Source organism: Chiloscyllium plagiosum, unplaced genomic scaffold (genome assembly GCF_004010195.1).
Source record: "Chiloscyllium plagiosum isolate BGI_BamShark_2017 unplaced genomic scaffold, ASM401019v2 scaf_50408, whole genome shotgun sequence".
NCBI lineage: Eukaryota > Metazoa > Chordata > Chondrichthyes > Orectolobiformes > Hemiscylliidae > Chiloscyllium > Chiloscyllium plagiosum.
The window spans coordinates 1-6753 of record NW_025200763.1 but is presented as its reverse complement, the minus strand read 5'-3'; the positions used below and the strand labels follow the sequence as shown (position 1 = coordinate 6753).

Sequence of the window (6753 nt, the reverse complement as noted above, 5' to 3'; positions counted from 1 at the left end):
GTTGTCACAGTATGATCTTCATGACAATGAACATTAGATCCGATGTTGCCATAGCCAAAAGGCAGTGCATTGTGCATTTGACAGGTTCCATTTAACACGTGCAAGGACCAAAGTCAGCAAGAAATTCCCTGAAAGTGACACGATGTGAAATGCAAATCGGAAATTAATTATCAAACGTTCTCCGCATCAGACCAGAGAGCAATGGAAGATCTTAATTGGGGCCATTTGAAGGGTTCAGATGTCGAGTTTGAACATGTCAGCTCCAATGGGCTGACCCATTTCGAAGCTCCTCAATCCTGGCTTTGACTAAACGTGGGCAGGCAATCAAGAGATGGCAGGAGGAAATCATTTTTAGGATGAAAGGGAAAGGTTTTAGCGGGGATCCGAGCAAGAGGTTTTCAGCCAGAGAGTGGTGGGGCCTGGTAAATCAGTGCCTGGGAGAATGGTGGAAGCAGGAAACCTCATAAACGTGAAAAACTGCCGAGATGAAAACTTGAAGGAGCACAGCATTCAGGACTACGAGTACAGTTCTTTAAGCTGGAATGAGTGTAGATTTTGTGTCGCTTTAACAGCACAAACTGGATGGACGGAAGGGTCTCTTCTGTACTGTCTGATTCTCTCATTCTTAGAATTCCTCTGTGAGGCAGGTTTGGAAGTGAAGTATTTTAATGAAATAATAAAAGGGATCTATGAAACATAAAAACATGAAACATAATCAGATGTAACTGGAAAAACCCAACAGGTACGGCAATATCTGTGGGGAGAGAAACAGAGTTAATGAAGTAACTCTTCATCAGAACATTTTCATGTGAACATGATTCACTGAACTCAAAACACCATCTTAGGATTCCCACCGCACAAGACCCTATCATTGCAACCAATTCACAAGGATTCATTTCTATCAGGGACCTGAGATTTAAAAAGTTGACATTCACATCTTGATGGAACATTTGTTCAACTGCTCTTCACACACCGGACATAGTTGGAGTAATAGAGATATACAGCATCGAAACAGACCCGTTAGCCTGAATCATCCGTATCGACCAGATATCCTAAATAAATCTGGTCCCATAGGCCCCCATTTCCCTCTCAACCCTTTCTATTCAATTAACAAATCAGCTATCGTCTAAATACTGTAAAGGCCCAGCATCCAACATTCCTTCTGGCAGTTCATTCCATACACAAGCCATCCTCTGCATGAAATTTATAACCCTTACGTGCCTTATAAAAATTTCCCATTTCATCTTAAACCTATGCCCTCTTGTTATGGACTCTCCCACCACAGGGAAAAGACCTTGTCTATTTACTCTGTCCGTGCCCCTCCTGTTTTTATAAAACTCCATAAGATCACCCCTCATCATCCAACTGTCCAGGGAAAACAGTCCCAGCCTGTTCATCCTGTCCATTTCGCCCCAACTCTCCAATCTTGTCAACATCCTTTCTTTTATGCAACCCTTCGAAGTTGCACAACATCCTCCTTCCACAAGTGAGACCACAAATAAAGTCGTAGAGTCACAGAGTTGTACAGCAGAGCAACAGACATTTCGGTTCAAACTCTTCCATGTTGACCAGATATTCCTACCCAATTTCGTTCCATCTGCCAGCACAGGGCACATATGCGTCCATACCCTTCCTGTTGTTATATCCATCCAGATGTCTTTTAAACATTGCAACCGTATTAGCCTCCACCATTGCCACTGGCAGCTCATTCCATACACGTTCCACCCTTTGTGTTAAAACGCTGCCTCTTAGGTGTCTTTTATACAATTCCCTCTCACCAAAACTATGCACTCCAGTTCTGCATTCCCCCGCCCCAGGGAGGAGGTTTTGTCTCTTTATCCTTTCCACGACTTCACGATTTTATAAACCTCTAATGCAAAAGACGCCTCACTAATGTCCTGCATAGTCACAACATGACGTCTCAATTCCTACACACAATGCTCTGACCAATAAAGGGGAGCATACCAAACCTCTTCTTTGAGATGTGATTTTCAACGACTATTAACCTTCATTACAAGGTATCTTTGTTCAGCAAAACTTTCCACTTACCATTACGTGGACACGTCCTGCCCTGATTTGCCTTTCCAAATTGCAGCACCTCAACTTACCTAAATAAAACTCCATCTACGACTCCACGGCCATTGGCCCATCTGATCAAATTCCTTTGTACCGTGAGGTAATCTTCACTGTCCACTGGTTTCATTTGCAAACTGAAAATACCTCCTATGTTCACATCCAAATCATTGATCTAAATGATGAAAGATAGTTGTGATTATGGTGGGTGAGTCACCTCAGCTCCAGGAGATCTCTGCAGGAGTTTGTTAGGCAAGTGTCCGAGGCCCAACACACTTCAGTTGCTTCATTAATGATTTTCTTTCTGTCATTAGGTCAGAAGTGGAGATGTTTGCCGATGTTCTGCACAGTGTTCAGAACAATTCCGGACTCGTCAGATACTGATGCAGTCCATGCTCAATTGCAACATATTCTGGACAATATTCAGGTTTGGGCGAACAAGTGACAAATAACATTCGGCCACACAAAGGCCAGACAATGACCGTGACCAGGAATAGACACTCTAAACACTGCCCCTTGACATTCAACGGTATGACAATCACTGAGTCCCCCACTGTCAAGAATCTTTGGGTTACCATTGACCAGCAACTCGACTGGACCCACCAGATAAACACAATAGCTGCAAGACCAGGTCAGAGACTGGGGATACTGCTGTGAGTAACCCAACTCCTGACATCCCAATGTCTATCCACCATCTACAAAGTACAAGTTAAGAATGTGATGGAACATTCCCCATTTGCCTGTATGGGTGCAAGAAGCTTGATACTATCCAGGACACATCAACCTGCTTGATTGGAATCACATCTATAAACAGTCAATCCCCACCACTGGCGCTCAGTAGAAGCAGCGTGTACTCTCTACAAGATGCACTGCAGAAATTCGCCAAAGATTTTCAGATATCACCTTTCAAACCCCGTGACCACTTCCATCTAGAAGGACAAGGACATCAAGTACTTGGGAACGTCACTCCTGAAAGTTCCCCTCCACGCCACTCACCATTCGGATGTGTAAATATGCTGCTGTTCCTTCCCAGTCATTGGATCAAAATGAAGATCCACAACAGAGCAACAGCTTCAAAAACAATAATTACTGTTCTCAGAATTAGAGGAAATCAGCTCTAACACCTAAGATAGCTCAGAAAAGACGCACCTGTTGCAGCCACATTGATTTTCCGTCCTCTTTCTAGGATTACCGACTGTCATCTGGTCACTATATTATAAGAAACATGAGTTATTACATTTGAGAGGATGTAATTGTTCGATGGAGAATTCTAACAGAGCTAAGAAAGGTTTGTTTCATCAATAAAATCACAAGCCACCATTTAAACTCTCTTTGTGATGATAAACTGAGGAACTCTTAACTCAATGAGTCTCTCATAATTTGGTTTGGAAAGTTAACAATTCCTTATCATGTTTCGCACATGTTCTAATTTTACATGTACAACAAAGAAACCAAAGAAACCAAAATGTAAAGAATACAATAAAAACATTACATTTGTAATGTTTTTATTGTATTCTTTACATTGTCTGAATCAAATTGTTTTGGAATGTGCGTGTTGGTATTTCATGAATAAACCACATAATTCAAAACAAAACAGTTCAATACTGCAATCATTGATCACGGCTGCTGCATTCCATGAACAACCCATTATGATATACTGAACATCAGGTTTCTCTGACTCTCTGTTGTGCTCTGGTCATGTCAGGTGCATCTAATACTTAAACTGATCATGTGAATACGTAGCAGGTCATAAACAATACAAGCCTTCACAACTCTTCTTTAAAGGAAAACACTTTATTTTACGATGAGAGTAACAAGTTAAGTAATATTAACCTAATAATCTACTTTACAAATTTTCACATTGTAATCTTCGTTTCAATTATTCCTCCATATGCAACATTACTTTGTGCATTGAAGAAATGTTGACTCCACAAACATTTCTTCGGGAAACACTAGAACGTAGTCACTGTCCTCTGGAATTCACTTTAACACTACACATTATTCCAATGATTCTTTAGAATTGATGGAAACGCGCAGCACAGAAACAGACCATTTAGATCACCAAGTGAATCCACTCTAATCACTTTAGTCTTTCTGAAAAAACGAAGGTGTTTTTTAAAGACTGCATCAACTGAAGATACAAGCTTCTGTTCTTATCGCACTTTCCAGCAACTGTTCCACAAGTTTGAGAGTTACTTCATTTTAGTTGCAGATTACGGTTCCCTTTAAATGTGTTATGCATTGCCAACTCACACGCCAACCAAAATGGGACGTGAATTCCAGACGTACCATGAATGAAAGGGTTAGCCCTCATGTCCCTGATAATCCTTCCATGTATTTTTTCTCGCTCTGCATCTCCTGGTAAATGTGTCCTGGATTCTGGATGAGATCTTCATCCAAGACTCTGAATATTTTGGACACATCAAAAACAATACCTCTCATTCTGCTCTTTCATGGAGAAAATGACCCTATCCATCTTTTCGCAGTAACGAAGTAATTCCCAGACACTGCCAACATTCTTGTAAATCCCTTTTATTCTCTTCTCAGAGCAATTCTATCCCCATTATGGGGTGATGAACATTACTGTGCACAAAACCTGTGAGCCACTCAGTGTCTCATGTTGTTCCACTATTACAAGACTGGCAGGGGGCGAGGGAATTTGTGTTGCATTGGTTCTGTGCAGAGTGGAAGAGCAGTAACGTTATGAAAAGTAATATGGAATTATGTCTCAGTGTGGATGTCTGATCAGGGTCTGCAGCATATATTGGATGTAGAGGGCTATAGTTGGGGAATCGCCTGAATGAAGAGTGGGGTTAGTTTATCAGTTCCTTACGTGTTGTACTATTTTTTTCACAGCCTCACGTCTGTTCAGATACTAGGTGATTAATTCCAGAATAAGCCAATACCCAGAAGTAAATCTATCTTGCTGGATCATAAACAATATTCTTTTGATTTAACAAATTGATCTCTTGCTGAGCCGGAAAGAACAATGCCTCAAATATTCCTTACACTTCATTACAGAAGTTTATGAATAATGAAATGATGATAAAATTACTTAACTCAACTTGTGTACTTATAACACAGATTCAAAGGCAATGAATACACAGTAAATGCATAACCTCATCAATGTCAAAACAACACATGAAGGAAATGAAAGAAAACGACTTGTACGTATTACACACTCCCAGTACCATTCCAAAGAAAACACCCCTGGAATAATATTCAAAAAATGTAACATTTGGATGAAGACTTGTGACTGCCACTTTTAAACTGTAACTGCAGTGAGCTTCTTCCAAGAGCTACCACACAGCTTCGTGTCAATGTACTCAGCTTTATCTATTCCCTTTAGAGCTTTATATTTATCCAAACACTTTTGTCTGGCATCAAAGCAATTTTTACACCAAGTTAATATAATTGTCTAACAATCTCATTCCCTTCTCATCAGTACAGATCTATACAATCACTCAGTACCAGGTTTTACAAGGACGAACAAACGACAAAAATAAAACGAGAAGTTTATCAGTTAAGGGATTTTCCCTCACCCTCAGTTTTCATAACTTTGAAACAAACTAATGCACTAAACCAAGTGCGAAAAGGAGAGTTATGAATGAATGAATAGAGTTGAAATACAGTAAACAAAGAGTGATGATTCGAGTTATAGGTATGAATGAATGAATGCAATTTTGTTTAACTGCGTTAATGAGAATATTCAGTTTCCTTTGCGAGAGTTCTACAATGCAATATAGTAGTGCACGAGATATATGGAAAATATAAAACTTAGGGGTCGACTTCCACATGAGTTTGATCGATTCATGGCATAAACACGCGTCTATTCATTAATTCCATCAAAACTTTCTGGAGTCTCCAATTGAAATGGAGATTACTGAAAGGTTGCCAGAAGAGGTGAATAATTATGCAATCGAAAATTTAACTTCCCAGGTATTTCTTTTGGAATCTGCAATGATAGGTATTCCACAAGATCTCTGTAGTCTGAGACTAAATCACTAATCGGCTGCGTGACTGTGGCCTCAACCTGCCCAACAATTATTGTCAATTTCAGAGGGAAATCATAGATAACCCTCAGGCAGATTCACACAATTTCAAATCTTCAAGGCAGTCACCAGGAATTGTCACAAGAATTGTGCGAAACATTTTCTCCATCTGATATAATAAAGAATATACTTTCTGCATGAATCTCGACGTGCAGAAATCTCTCCGCACGAAATGCCGATGTGATATCATCACAAAGTTTTCATTTATACCCGATTGGTATCACGTGGGGGGACTGTTCCATTATAACATGGATCAATTTATTCATTTAAAAATTGAACGAACAGGTGACAACGGTAAGTTAACTCCCACGTGACAAAGTACGTTCAGGACTGGGGATGGTTGGATAATACAAATAGGAAACATTAGAAAATGCATTTGAGTAAAATCATAAAATCCTTGCAGTGAAGAAAAAGAACAATTGGTCCATCGAGTCCATTCCGACCCTGCACAGGCATTCCACGCAAGCCTGTCCTTTGGCTCTATGAGTCAGCAGGTTTCTTGTATATTGGAACTTTTCCTACTGATATATCAACACTGTATTAGTTCATATTGAAGATATGCTGTCTACAGAACATTAGCAAAGGTGTCTATGACCATGTGCAGCAGCTGCTGAGCTTCTCCAGTACT

The 6753-nt window shown here is 40.1% G+C and overlaps 1 long non-coding RNA gene across 1 annotated transcript; it reads right to left on the bottom strand.

The window, feature by feature from the left end:
• Nucleotides 1-6: 6 nt before the first annotated feature.
• LOC122546097 lies at nt 7-6747 on the bottom strand. The gene is made up of 3 exons (XR_006310663.1): nt 4363-6747; nt 3223-3282; nt 7-687 (listed from the first exon to the last, which is right to left on the bottom strand). It is a non-coding gene; the product is annotated as an uncharacterized LOC122546097 (long non-coding RNA).
• Nucleotides 6748-6753: the final 6 nt, after the last annotated feature.